This window comes from Silurus aristotelis, assembly GCF_946808225.1.
Source record: "Silurus aristotelis genome assembly, chromosome: 23".
Lineage (NCBI taxonomy): Eukaryota > Metazoa > Chordata > Actinopteri > Siluriformes > Siluridae > Silurus > Silurus aristotelis.
The window spans coordinates 11,501,111-11,516,771 of NC_139596.1; the positions used below are offsets into that span (position 1 = coordinate 11,501,111).

Consider the following 15,661-nt stretch of genomic DNA (forward strand, 5'->3'; position numbering starts at 1 on the left):
AAGATTAATGCCTGGAGCATAAGTTTTAGTGATAGCCTCCTGACTTTATTCATTACTAATTTTGCTCTTCACCATCAAAACTGATAGTCACTGGTTGCTGCTACATGCAAGATTAAATTCTCCCTTACTTTATAATTATTTTCTGCTTTTGAATGATGAACCTTTTAGAAAGAGAATGTTAGCAGCCGAGAAAAAAACTAACTGCAGCACAAAGTATTAAGCATTCCCACTCTTTATGGGTAGCCGGTTCGGTGCTTGCTGAGTTTTTCCTGCAATAATGAGCAATTGGAAAGTACTGCACATTGTTTCCAGACTGCTGTATCATCTGATGCTGCAACGACATCAACCCTGCCACTTAGCTTAGAGCTTATCTTTATCCGTGCTTTTGATTACTCACTACTGGCGCTCTGTCACATTTTCACATTTATCTGTTCCTGTTATCACCTGACCTTAGATTCAACCTACACGATTCATGCATCGCTTTCTGTCAACTGTTATCTGATTGCGATGATTTCTTTGAAATCCGTGCTATGGCAGATAGTAGCATGGACACATTATCATAGCTGTGCAATTTGGCTGCTGGCCAAGCATTGATCTACATTAGGTACACAGCTGATAAACAGGGGGCAAAAGTGGGTTACCTAAAAAAAAACTATATCAGCTGGAAGGGTCAAGCCACCTGTTTTTCCTTCTGTCCTTCCTCTCACAACTAAAGATTGTAGTGAGTGGAAATTTACCCAGTGAAGCTCACCTGGCTTTGTGTGTCATCATGGCTAGGGCTCTTCACATGAGCGGCAATAATACATTTAACTAGGGCAATTAGCTAGCAGGGCCTGGGCAATAAAAAGGCCTTTAGCTTCAAATGTATGCAGGCTGCACTCAGTGACAGTGCAAGGTATAGAGCTACACGAACACACAGTGACATAAACATGTAAAATGTAGTAACATAAACAGGTGCAGTACGTGTGCGCATGTGCGCACGCGCACGTGTGTGTGTGTTTATTCAAAAATTAATTTAAGCCTTTCTTCTTTTTGAAACTAAAAAACACGTTGCTTCTCAGCACCTTGGAGATTATTTGAGGTCCAGGGTTATGTTATGTTAACAACATAAACTTCTTAACTCCTACATGACAGAAATTTGTATAGAGTTTTCCAGAGTTTTATAAACATAGCAGCTATCTGCGAGTGCACAAAGGCAAATATTTACATGATGATTCTGTATAGCCAATATGTGCTGTACATAGTTTTTTCACTTTTATACAGGGTGGAATAGACACCAGTACAATCAATGCATTAAAAAAACTAACATATAAACATTACCAAAGACTTTATTACTTTAATAAGCTGATAAACGTTAAGCTGAACTTCTGTTAATTTGTGTTTAAACAAATATATAAATTAGATGTAATCAGATGCCACATAATCCAAGTTTCAACAGATAGACTTCTTGTATGGCATGTGTGTGTAATATAATAAACGAAATATCTGAATAAATAAAAAGTATATGGAATTATGTGGTAAACATTAAAGTGTTAATATGTTTATAGCTACACTTTCTTTAATATTAAGTAATTTAAATGTTGGACAAAGTATATATAAAGTATATATATATATATATATATATATATATATATATATATATATATATATATATATATATATATATATATATATATATATATATATATATATATATATATACACAGTACAGACCAAAAGTTTGGACACACCTTCTTATTCAAAGAGTTTTCTTTATTTTCATGACTATGAAAATTGTAGATTCACACTGAAGGCATCAAAACTATGAATTAACACATGTGGAATTATATATGGAATTATATACATAACAAAAAAGTGTAAAACAACTGAAAAATGTCATATTCTAGGTTCTTCAAAGTAGCCACCTTTTGCTTTGAGTACTGCTTTGCACACTCTTGGCATTCTCTTGATGAGCTTCAAGAGGTAGTCACCTGAAATGGTCTTCCAACAGTCTTGAAGGAGTTCCCAGAGAGATGCTTGGCACTTGTTGGCCCTTTTGCCTTCACTCTGCGGTCCAGCTCACCCCTAAACCATCTCGATTGGGTTCAGGTCCGGTGACTGTGGAGGCCAGGTCATCTGGCGCAGCACCCCATCACTCTCCTTCTTGGTCAAATAGCCCTTGATGCCTTCAGTGTGACTCTACAATTTTCATAGTCATGAAAATAAAGAATACTCTTTGAATGAGAAGGTGTGTCCAAACTTTTGGTCTGTACTGTATATATATATATATATATATATATATATATATATATATATATATATATATATATATATATATATATATATATATATATATATATATATATATATTCTACTTTCAAGTAGTTGAACAGATGGCACTAATATCTCTATGTGGTAGGAGTTCAGTGGGGCTGAGATTTGGTGACTGTGAAAGTTGTAGCATATTATTATTTTAAATGTTGTAAAGATTTCAGTGATTGTGTTCTTTAAATAAGAATGTTGCCATACTGAAGAGCAACACCCTCATCTATTTATCATAGACCAAAGGTGATCACTTAACATTGATGTGCAGTGACAGTTCTGTATAAGCAATGCAAAGCTAAAAAGATTGTAGTGTGTTATAACAGAATGTTTTGCACTTCAATGAGTCATATTTATAAGTAGGCTCTAACATATATAGCATTACTGCATCAAGTTCAACAAATTTGGACACACCTTCTCCTTCAGTCTCCTTCTCCTGAAATCTGATTGGACAAAAAATGTAAGTTCAGCCAAGAGAAATGCTACAAAATGAAGAGAATAAACTGTTGAGAATTAACTAGTACAATTTCATGGAACGAATATAAGAATTTATGTTGTAAATGTAGGTCAGTGCTTCTGATAGTGTTTAAGCCAGCAGAAAAGGCTTTGTTGGCCCTGACCGCCCGATACAGTACAAAATTAAAAGACCTAAAACAACACATATGCATACATATTCAGACTCTTTGCAACAACAATTGTTGTTGTTTGTACTAATTCTCTTGGAAAGGATTGTTGCAAGGCACAAATCTGGGGACAGCTACAAAACATTTCTGCTGCATTGGAGACCCCAAAGAGCATGAGGTAGTTTTTGTAATTATGTGGTAAACAATAAAGCGTTAATATGCGTAGATTAAACGTTAATAAAGCGTTAGATTGAAATATATACGTATATGTATTTATACATATATATATATATATATATATATATATATATATATATATATATATATATATATATATATATATATATATATATATAAACGTGTATGAAGAGAGAGTGCTACATAATATAACTCTTATTTGCTAGCGGATGTAGGATTTAAATGTATATACTTATTTAATATGCTGGAATAGCATAAGGCAAGATGATAAAAAGACCAAACCATATAACTGTTTTTATTAACAGTAACAAAACTTTTCTGAGAGATTCCTTCCTGGCCTTATTATTGGAACAGGAAACAGCTTTAAGGAGTGACCAGAATAAACACTATGCTTGTTTAAAAGTACACTATATGCTCATGTCTTACAGGAAGTGAAAGTATTATTGTCATGGAATAAACTGTTTTGTTTATAGCATGTAAACGTGCTGTTCATCAATGAGAGGTAAACATAAAAGTTTGAAATCTGCTGACACAAGTGAGCGAGTCTATCCTGACCGCACATTTACCGTACTATCCAGCCCCTAATGACGTCAAGGGTGGTAACAGAGAGAGAGATTGAGAGGGAGGATGTATGAGAATGCCAAGACAAGGAAAAGCAGTCCAAGTTTGTACGTCCACATCCCGGCCTCTCTTCCTTTGCTTTTACTGAGATGTGTGTGAGTGTGGGTATGTGTGTCACATTCACTCCCACACTCACACAAACATTCGGCAAGTGAATCCAAACAGCTCGTTGGTCCCACGACTCAATCAGATTAGGCAACAAAGACCGAGCTGGGATGCCAAATCAAACATAATAATTTTCTCCTAAACTAATGCTTGTTCATTTGTTGGAAACCATTTGATTGCTCTTTATATATAGATTTATTCAGTCTCCTTCAAACTGGTCAGAGTCTTAAACCTTTTATTGCTTTCTGTTAGTAAAATTTTGATGCACACAGTTCAGGTCAAGGCCTTGCTGCTCCAGATCATGGCAAACCTCGAGCTAATTGGTAACCCCAGTTCGGCACCAACATGATCTTCCCCAGTGGGGTTAAAGGGGCCATTAAAGGATGGGTAACGTGACCCCTTGCGTGGCTCGGCCCAGTTCAGTGCCTGACGTCAGCTGGGCAGAGTGCTTTCTGATATCATCTTGCACAAAGTAACCGAGAAAGAACACAGGAAATGGAAATAGAGGATCTTATCTAACTGCCTTTTTACACCGACTATCAAAACACACAGAAGAGTCATACTGTAAACTTGAGCTTTTGAGGTTTTCCTATGATGATCAAACTGGTTGTTGCATAACAGTGAGTGTGTGCATGACACAACAACACATTTAGCAACTTCCATTAAAACATGACGCTGAAGAAACCTTTATGCTCTTATACAGTGTAGTGTCCGCATTGTTCTTATATACATCAGTCATTTAGAAACCTTCACGGAGCATTGTAACTTAGCAAGTGTTTTGCTGTTGCTTCTATAATGTAATCTAAATGGTAATCCTTCTGATATTTTATAGTGCTTTACCATAGCTCTGGTTCTTCAGAGATTTCAAAGTCACAATACCAGATCCTTTTAAAAAAAATGCAGATGACATTAAAATTCTGTTCAGGGTTAGATCTAGTATCTCAACATGCATTTAGTTTGATTCTTTTATTTATTTATACTCTATTTTAGACCTTTAGGTACCCCCTTAAGATCATGGTAGATGACAATTAGTTTTCATATCGGACATTTGTTTCACAACGTTCGGTCAGTGATTTTTGGAAGACAGCTTAAAGGAAAAATCCACTCTAAATGACTTAATGAAATAATAATATTTATCATTATAAATATCCAAAATATATTTTGAAATAAAATTCCAAGCTGACATTATTAGAAATCTGCACAAGTGGTATCAGAGTGGTATTCAAAAAATTACGTCTGTTATATCAGAAATGCAAAATCTACTGACGAATCAGCACCAGAATCTCCAAGCACAGTGCAGATATTCCAATATAAACATGTTTTTTTTGTATAAGGATGAAACCTTCCTTCAAGTTAGCTGCCAGTCATATACAGCCCCTTCCAAGCAGGTGAAGGTGAAATGACAAGTCAATGGATAAACTTCCTTTTTCTGATTGGCTGCATGTTGCTGATTTACATAGTGTTACATACACCACATTTCAACAATAATACAAAAAAATGCTGTAAACTGAATTGACTGACCTGCTTTTCACTCATGTAAATCAAACTTGGAAACAGGAAATACTACGCTAGAATCCAAATAGGAAAGCTCACTAATAGCATGAGCTCACTGATTCATTTGTAACAATATACAAATATTTTTTATAACACAATGTATATCAGTCTCTTTTGCAGTTTTGCTGTTCAACCCTACTATCTGTTATTTAATATGCTAACCTTTACTCTTCAGACCTATACTTTCTGTGTTTTTCAATAGAGAAATGAGGGTATGTTTGACAGCAAACATTGACATGCAATTTATGAACTGTAGTCCATGTGTATGAATTCTAGAGCTGAAGTCTCAGACCAACTCTGCCTTCAATGCATTTGGCCAACAAGCAACAAACTCAAAAATAGACCACGAAGAACCATTGAACTCATGTAAAGAGTTTTGCAAATAAGAGCAAAAAAAGAAATGATCTGAACTTTAACACAATTCTCTTCGCTTCAAATGCATATTAACAAGGTTTAGCTCAGGTTCTAGTGTTATGTATTTGAGTTTTCATTTCTTTTTTCTGACAAATGCTATTTTTTTTTTTGCTGTTTTATCCTCCCTAATAATAGCTTTAAGGTAGCAAATGTTTAATTTACACTATGGATCTCTCAATCCAATCCCTGTATTGTGTATATAATGTTTTGTCACACCTCTGCAAGCCAGTTTTGGGGAAATTCCCCTGATCTCCTACAGATATAAATGAGAGTCATATACATCAGTGCTTTTTTTTTTTTTTCCCCACACACCCTCATAAATATTTCTGGTCTATATTATGCAGGCTGACCATACAGCTTTCTCATTGTCTTTCCTTTTCACTTGTTAGTATAGCTCATCACTCTTTTATCAGACGTCTGGATAGAATGCATTGGCTGAATTATTTTTGGAAATTCCTAGACTGAACTTTGGATGGTAAAAAGGAACAAAAGTCCAGCTTCACCTCAAAGGGCAGCCCATGTCAGTTGATTGCACGTGGCCTTATGCCAGTTAAACTCAGCTGAGTGTATGTGACTTATTTATGCAGGAGCGCATACCACACGTCGTCTGTTCTGAAACTGTAACACATTTACCTAGATCTGATTAACCATCACAGTAGGAAATCAACTGTATAAATGCATTAAGTTATCCAAACTTACTGACTGGAATAAAATTTAGCCTAGGGGCTGTTTAAAGTCCACAGATTTGAAGAATGTAAACTGCGTGCTTATTCAACTGTCTGACTCGAATTATGCGGATAAGCAAATTAGAAAAGAAATGTAAAACATGAATCTTAGGCCAGAGTGTGCAGGAAGTGCACAATTGTATGGAAGGTGTGCTTAAAGACATGGCGAGTGAAAGCATAAATAATTCATTTCATTAAACTCTGTGGCAATTTTGGATACTTTTCACTTTTTTTCATGACCACATGGTACTTTATTTAGTTTCTTCTGGCAGCCGATGCTCTGATAGTTGTTTGTCATGTTGCTAGCAAGTAGTCTAGATTTTCAATGTTGAGCTTTTCGTTATATTTTTTCTCAACAGTTATATGAGAGCATCTGTAGGGGTCGCTCTTTAGCCACACTCATCACCAAAGCACATTGGGTTCAACCAAAGGTGTTTTTGCTGATCTGTCCCAGAACAAACTCCACTGCTTGGAATTCATTACTTGGAGTCAAATAATCTTCCAATCTTGTATGTCATTTAACCATTAATAAACTTTTAATGCAGAATCGTAGTAACAAGCAGTGAACAAACTGATCGAGGGTCACATGGCGGGTTTCAGATGATTCTATAGAGATGGCATGCAAAAAGTTGTAAGGGGTTATTACATAGCTTTTCTGAGAATACCAAGCTTATTAGCTTTGGGTCTGTAACAGCTGTGTGTGTTATAACTTAGACTGACTGAACTGAGCCAAATGGTTAAGAACGAACGCTGTTTTGAACGCTCTTTTTTTACGGTTTTATCTTTAAATTAGAGCATAATATGTTTTGCCAGTAATTATTGTTCTACCATGTTTTGTATTTTAGCCTGGCAATTTTAGCTACCATGTATTCAGTGTAAATAAGTGGTCAATAAAGTAAACTGATACTTTGTGTAATTATGTAGATGTCACATAATCAAATGTGATGCAAAACAGTCAAGGTTCTGATAGGGGTTTCATTTTTATGGTGATTTTGAAGTTTAAAGGCTTTTTTGTGTTAAGAGTTTGTATGTTTTATTGCCCCATGGACAGCATAAGCAGGTCTACAGTGTATGCAGTGAATGCATGCATTCCCATGGACGCCTCTTTTCGATTTTAATTGCTGTTCACTAAGTTTTCTGTGAATGCCACTTAATTGGTGTTAGTGATAAAAGCATGTAATGGCAGCAAACTACATTGGGTATATAGTACCTAGCATTGCTTCGAGGTTATCAGGGCAGCTAACTGCCTATTTGATTATTGTTGGTAAGTCAATATTTTCTGACGGGTTTAACCATCTGTTAACGTTATTACTTACTTTGTTTGCATTTCCTTCAAGTTAAAAACACACAGGGAGAAAATGACTTGGGAGTTAAACATGTACTGTTCAGGCTAATATGTAACTTGCTTAAATAGTTTATGCAGTGAAGCGTTTGCTAATGAGACATTTATTTATCATTCATGGAAGGAGTCTCCAGTGTTAGCACTGGGAACTGTTAGAGCTATTATAAGAAAAAATGTAAATTGAATCTTTTAAATTTATGATACAAGTAAGATTTGGGGACAGTTCAGGGTGTTTAAGTAAAGTGACAAGAAGCTTGTTAACGCCATGGAAAAGTAAAATAGGGACTGGTGGGCACACAAATACAGTAGTTACAATGTTACTTGATGATTAGAAAACAGTTGCTATGGTATAAGAGGAATAAAACACTTCAGGATTTGCCGATATAGAAAAATAATCCAACCAGCCATATAACGAACAGTTGCTGTAGGTGTCATTCAGGAGAATGAATTTGCAGTACCTCCTCTGAGTGCTGTTTACACTGGTAACAGTACAGTGGACATTTGCTGACATTTGCCAGTTGATTCTCCAAGAATTTCTGGAACCAATCTAGTTTTTTTTTTTTTGCCATACCAAGTCTCTTCACTACATATACACTGTTTGCTCATTTGCTAAAATTGCATAATACCTAGAGAAAGTCTTTTGGCATCGTTTAGCAAAAATTGGTTTTGTGTGAAATGCTGGATTTAAAGGTGCAGTCAACAGTTTGTAATATTTTGCATCATTTAAACAAAGTTCTTGTATTATAGCAGATGTGATTAAAATATTCAAATTTGAAGGCAAAAACAACATGAAGCTGTTAGTAAGGTACTATCTATCTATCTATCTATCTATCTATCTATCTATCTATCTATCTATCTATCTATCTATCTATCTATCTATCTATCTATCTATCTATCTATCTATCTATCTATCTAAATGTTGCTCCAAAACCTCCATTAGGTGTTCAATTCAGGGACGTGTGAGGGCCATATTATTCAAAGTATGAAATTTTCATCATCACCCTTTTTACAATGCTCACACTAACCTGAAACCACCTGAACAACTATGATTATAATGTTTCTTTTTGGCGAAGAACCTCCGAATCATGTTTCATACACCCACTCTTATTAACTCAGTCATCACAATCAAGAGACCAATTTCTTGGGAATTCATTTCCACTACCTGTGCCCACACGTACACAAATCTACACACAAGTGTGTATGAGAGCTGCCTTATCCCACAACTACTGGAAATTAGAAGCCTTAGTTCTCCCATTAGACCTGAAATATAGTTATAAGTCAGTTGGTAATAGCATGTGAAGTATTGTAGGATGGGTTAAGACTTGGTGAGAGACTGAGTAGAGGGACAAGAAGAAATTAAATTAATTGATGTGCATATGTAGGTGACAGAATATTGATGAATGCAAAATCCTTTAGGCATAGGTCAGTGAGCTACGTGCGGCACACTCAGCTTCTCTCACAGAACAAAAGCGGCCGAGGAAACACCCACGATGCTGCCGAGGCTGGAACCAGCTAGTTCAGACCGGTATCTGTTAGGGGAGGAGGAGGAAAGGGGGTAGTGTGTGAGAGAGAGAGAGAGAGAGAGAGAGAGAGAGAGAGAGAAAGTCTGGCAGAATGCTATACTCTCACTGATGTCATCTTACAGGCCGATACTATTAATAGTCTAGCATTAAAGCTGCATCAGCAGTGGACCAGTCGTCTTGTTATGATTATGCAGTGAACTGATACTGCGGAATTACTGCAATAGTACATGTCTGATGTGGTTAGTTAATAGCTGTGGTAAATAGCTGTTGTATTGTGCTAGACTGTCTAATATTATGTGTATATTGGCGTCTTGTTTCCTCATTAAAATCAATGTTGTTTTTTAAATCATGTTTTCTACCTATACTAAGTACAACTAGTCTCTGGCTGATGAAACATATACTATAACACGGTTTGTGTTTATTTCTTGAGTCTTTTTTGAGCATAATTTAACCTGAGAAAAGAAAAAGAGAGAAGTGAAAATTGCTCTGTGAAGAAAAATGGCGACACTTGAATCAAACGCAATGGCCTTGGGTGCTTGATGACAAACACACATGCTTTCCTGTCTTCTACACAGGAAACCACCAGGACCTCTCTTCTTCCTGAGGGAAGAAAACAGACTTAAGTATGACTGCTGTGATATTATTATCACAGTGGGTGTGGGTGCAGAGGATGGCATTTCACTTTTCAGTAAAAAATGTAAGAAGGGCTTTGCAGCTCTCTACCACTAAAGGATAGCTGTTTTTCATTATTCTTATGCATTTTACTAATGAAAAAAAAAACAATTATTAAATATGTGTTCTGTGTGATTAAAATGTACTGAACTGTAGTGTAGTCAGCTACAACTGACTGTGGTTTTATCTTGGGATCTCACTTCCATGGCTACCACCATCTTACAAAAACGTTAGTTTGTAAGCTGCTCATCAAGCATATTCCATGCGAGACACTGTCATAAAATTAAGCACTGTCTTGTCTATTCTCTTCTTATTTTGTGCAACCCTAAGGTTGGATGTTTTTACAGCCACAATACCTCATATTTTGCCTACTTAAGCTTCTATGATAGCAAGAAACAAATTTAAATACACATGTCCATATTTGCTTATGAATGAAGAGAAAATATGAATAATGAGAAAATATTTCTGTGCATTCACCAGGTGGGCGACGGTTCTGATTGTTAGTTTTGTTTAGAACAGAAATGGTAATTGACTATTGGTTTCTACCAGGTTTGCCAAGGCTGTGTTTTTCTTTAGGCAGAATTGGGTGTCATTTGGTGGTTTGTGTTTTGGTGTGAGAATTAGTGTTTGAGCCTTGTGCATCTGTAAATTATATCATTAATTACATAATTCTAAATGAATACCCATTTATTTTGGTATATGTAATGTAGGTATGTGGGCTATATATGCAAACGTGTGTATAAATTATACGTTCTTTAGCACCTTTAGCAGACTTGATTTGGGAGTTACATACAGGATCAGGTTTAAAGTTCTTTAATTGGGCTTTTTTCTTTCTATTAAGCAAATCTGGAATGGCTATTAGGAGAAGTTTATGGCCTGATAACCCTGTCAGTAACTCTTTTCTCACACTGGTTTTACTGGTGCTGAAATTAATGATCACAAATCATCTTTGCAATACTATAAACTTTAGTATAATGTTTGTGTGTATAGTAAAATGTCTACCTCATTCACCTCACAATCTACCTGTCTAAGAGATCAGGGTGGAAACTGGCCTGAGGGTACAGACGCCCGACTCTTTTCACAGCTGTAAGTGGGGGGGAGGTGCTCCTGTGACAACCACAACAATCATGACCAGAGGAAAAACAAAAGGAGTGAACGTGTTCTAAATTTAGCAACCCCTGCCTGAAGTGCTTTATGATTCATATAGCTAGTTACGCTAATTTATCCATTTAAAAGGTTATACAGGATTCATCAACAGATTCACGGATCATGTGAAAAAGTGGAAATTAAAACTCATAAGATAAATGTGCCAGAGTTCCAAAGAATTTGGGTTCGTGATGGTAATAAAGGCTGCCTCATTTATCTAATGTTTCAATGTTGCAGGATAAACAACCGCGCCTCCACCACAATCTGGCTCGAACCTGCAGTATCTGGCTTTTAGCCGTGTAGTCATCCTGTCTAGTCCCTGTCATCTATACGTCAGTCACAGCTAAGGGTCTGTAATGAATGAACTTGGCTATTTTAAGCCTGCATGGCTTCTGTCCTTTTCACTTAGCTTGTATCTGAGGAGACTGCTTCTCAGCTCATCATAGATCAGATTAATGGGAATGAGAATGCCTTGAAACTTGCTGTTCCTTTTAAAACATTAAAAGGAGAAATTGCCTTAAGTTTTACCTTCATTAAATAAAAGTTACCTGAAGTACTTGAACTTGAAGTAATTGTAAGACAAATGTGAAAAAGTCATGGCTCTAAAGAATTAGTAATGATTTTGATTGCATCCCTCAGCTTTTACTAATGAACGTTTTCTGTGTCACTAAGTTTCCTGTGTCACTATGTCCTTCTAGCAGAGAGCCTGGTTTGTCTTTTTGAGGCTGATAATAGTGATCTGAGAAGGACTGTAAATGATGAGTCATCTTTTAGTGCCTTCCTTTAAGAATCACCATCATATGTACAGTGAGGAAACATCACAAGACTAAAACCCACCTTCAGAATTTGTTGAACTTTATCTGAGAAGACTTAGACACAAATTAGAGCCCAACATTGTTCAGTCTAGTTTAAAAGGTTTTTATTAAGATCTAATAAAGTGGCTAAGTTACATGTAAAATTTATTAGATAATGAATGGTGCTTCATATTGATATATGCTGGCTCATACAATTTTGTGAATTTTATAGACTGCTTATAGAATATTGTGAATAAAGCATTAAAAAGTATCTTCACACTCTATCTGTGTTATCATGCTGTCCATGTAATGAAATCCAGGCCTGGGTCATCTAATCTCTTATCTATAGTCTGCCGTTAGACCTCAGGGATCGACTGTTCTAGGTTTTGGAAATTAAATGTATGTGACATTGTATAATGGAGCATTCCAGCATCTGGATACACCACTTTCTCAGTCAGTTCCAGAAATCATATCTGTTGTGTGGCTTGGTGGCTTTCTTATTTAATTTTTTATTATTTCATGTCACTCAAAGTCCAAGTACAGTGTACAAATGAAAGGGTACAGAACCTGCAGTTCTACAATAAACTAAAATGTGATAACACAGATGTAAAAACTTGTATGCAGCTAACATTATAGTTAACGTAATGTTATTGTTCTCCATAGCAAGTGCATTAATATTTATACCACTGTGTTATTGACGGATAAAATTAGAAAGCTTGTAATCATGTAAAATAATAAATTACACTATGCCACCTTCTGTCGGATTAAAGCTGGTATGGGTTTTATCTGTTTCTTTTCCTGCAAAACCATTTACTAACGGTTTACTAACGGTCTCTCGATAGAGACAAAACCAGTAGGTAACATGAAGACTGTGAGAAGGGAAGAGTTACAGGGGATCGGAAATGCCACAGGATAGGAAAAATTAATAATTTTTGCCTAATTAATAATTCATGTCATGTATATTTCAAGTATCATGTATACTTTGGTATACATGATACATGCATACAAAGGATATTGCATGTGGATTAATCCAGGCTACCTCATACTTTGATCTCCACTGTCTGGCCGCTGAGTTTTCCCTGTTGTCCCGTTCGTTACATAGAGTGTTTGGATCAATCCTTGGCCAGAGAGCGAGCCAGAAAGGTCATTAGGTGAATGAGGAGCTGCTTCCCACCAAACAGAAGCTAATGTTACTGCTGTAATCAATTCAGTGAATCTGAGAAATATAAAGCAGAAGGTTAGTCAGAGTTTTCATTCACTGCAGCAGCTCTCTGGGGAGCACTGGGTTGGCACAAACATGTTTTGCACTTTAGACTGTGCCATGGAACTTGTCTTCAAAGGCTGTTTAAATAACACAGGACACAATGCTTTTTCATCTGCTTTACTATAAGTACTACAATATTAATTACAGCAACATTATTTGTCATTTAAATTTCCTTAAATAATTTGTATTTATTTTAAGCCCAGAATTTTTGTTCGTAATGAAAGATGGCATCCAGAATGAAATCATATTTTTTAATTTTAAACCAAATATTTTGAAATAGCATTGTTCTTACCAAAATGAAAGCAAGTCCAGCATTTATTTTTTATATCCATTGATTTAAAAACAGAGATGGTATTAGTGACAGAGGAGTGCTTAAAAAGAGCAAGTGCTAAAAACTACTAGGTAGTGTGTAACACTCAACATGGTTTTAATTTAGAAGTATAACCCCTGAGTATAAAGAACTAGTCTCTTTATTGGTAGATATATTATTATTATTACTGAGACATGTTCAGGCACTTTTCTCGAGTACATGTACAAGCACAGTAGCAAGAGAACCTGAAAATACTTTTCTTAAGTTATTGGGGCCAAATGGCACAAATAGTTTACACAGTTTTTTCAGAGTTTACAACATTTCTAGAGTTTTTCATTGCCACGGTCGCCCCAGGCTGCTCATCAGGGATAAATACACATAATTGACTTTAATTCTTAAGTCCTGTAAAGCTACTTTGAGACAATGTCCATTGTGAAACGCGCTATAGAAATTAACTTGAACTTGAACATTTGCTAGCATAATAATTTTTTTGACTTAACACAAGTATGAACCCCTTACTCCCTGCTGTTGCTGGTTCTATTTGTTAGGGATTTTTAATCAAGCTGCCTGTTGTACAAAGTAGCATTAAATAAAAATAAAAGTCAATTGCAGAGTAACCTTGTACAAATATGGGATGTTGTCTCTAAAATTGTTGCGAGGAAAAATCAAAAGAAAGACTCATGGACGCATTGGTTAGAACTGTATATATGTTGAGATCGATTCTTCCCTCTCCTACCTCTATACCATTTGAGAATTAGAATGTAGGCTGCAAAACCACAGTGTGGAACAGAATGTGTGAAGACTTACACTGTTCCCTGGGGACACTTAGCACTCTGGACTTTGCTAGTATGTCCAGTAATGCTGTACTAAATTAGAGTGACCCTTTGTGCCTCATTATTATTTATCCCAGCTTGAGTCACCTACACAAAATTACACACTTCAGACTGTGATCCAGTCGGTATTTGGTCCTTGGGACTTTCTGCCTTTGTCTTCCTGGATCAGAGCCTCCCACATGCAATCGAGTTACTCACCGCTGTTAGTAATATGAACAGGAAGTTGGCAAACCTTTTTGAAATAACTCAGCATTTCCAGTTTATGCAGCAGTTCTCTGAAACCCTTTAAATGTTTGGCAGCTTATTGATGTAATCTACTGATCGGGGTACATTGTTTTATTATAAACCGAGATCCCTTCCAGACTACAGCTGTATTCTTTTTCTCCCCACCAGCTACTTGACGTTAATATTAACGTCATCCAGTCTTGTTTTGATTTTGAGTAATTTTCTTTGTTTCTAAGGTCCCCCACACAAATCTGTTGTTTTTTTTTTATAGTAGTGTGTGGTACTTTGTAATTCAGAAAGAAATACACTTCTCATAGAGTGAAGTATTGTTAATATAATGTGGTGACAGGGTGCTTATGTGTCATAACACTGCAACTATTAGTGTAGCGAATTACAGTGGCATTGTACTATTTATATTCTGGACTTATTTACAGGTCTGTTATGTTCTTATTCTTTACACTGCAAAGAGGTGTAAAGCAGTGCCATTAACTGTATAGGTATCTGGGTGTATAACTAAAGTAGGCATGAACTAAACCAGAAAGGGTTTATATATATATATATATATATATATATATATATATATATATATATATATATATATATATATATATATATATATATATATATATATATATATATATATAAAAAATATGAACCATACAACTGGAAACACTGGAAAACATTATAGGAAAACCCCAACTGTAGGAATGTCAGGAGTGCCAGCATGTTCCAGGAAATCAGAACAGCCAAGTGTCACAGATGTGCACTGAACTGTTATTTTAATCCAGCTTGTGCAATTAATATTTTTGTTTTGTTCCTACCTGAAACATTTTTCTATTGATTTAATTTTGTTTTATTTCATAAAACATTAGTAGATACATTTAAAAGCCCTTTGTCTTGACCATGTAGTACTAAGAAGGAATACATGGTTACATGCTTCATGCAGTGACTCAAATTCACGCTGATGAATGAAGTCTTTTTTGTTACAAATCTGACCACTTAACATCATGA

General features: G+C 35.7%; 1 protein-coding gene across 3 annotated transcripts in view; it reads left to right on the forward strand.

Annotated features, from left to right (window-relative positions):
* adgrv1 (adhesion G protein-coupled receptor V1) overlaps nucleotides 1-15,661 on the forward strand; it is a 133,078-nt gene that overhangs the window by 85,999 nt on the left and 31,418 nt on the right. The window lies entirely within an intron of this gene.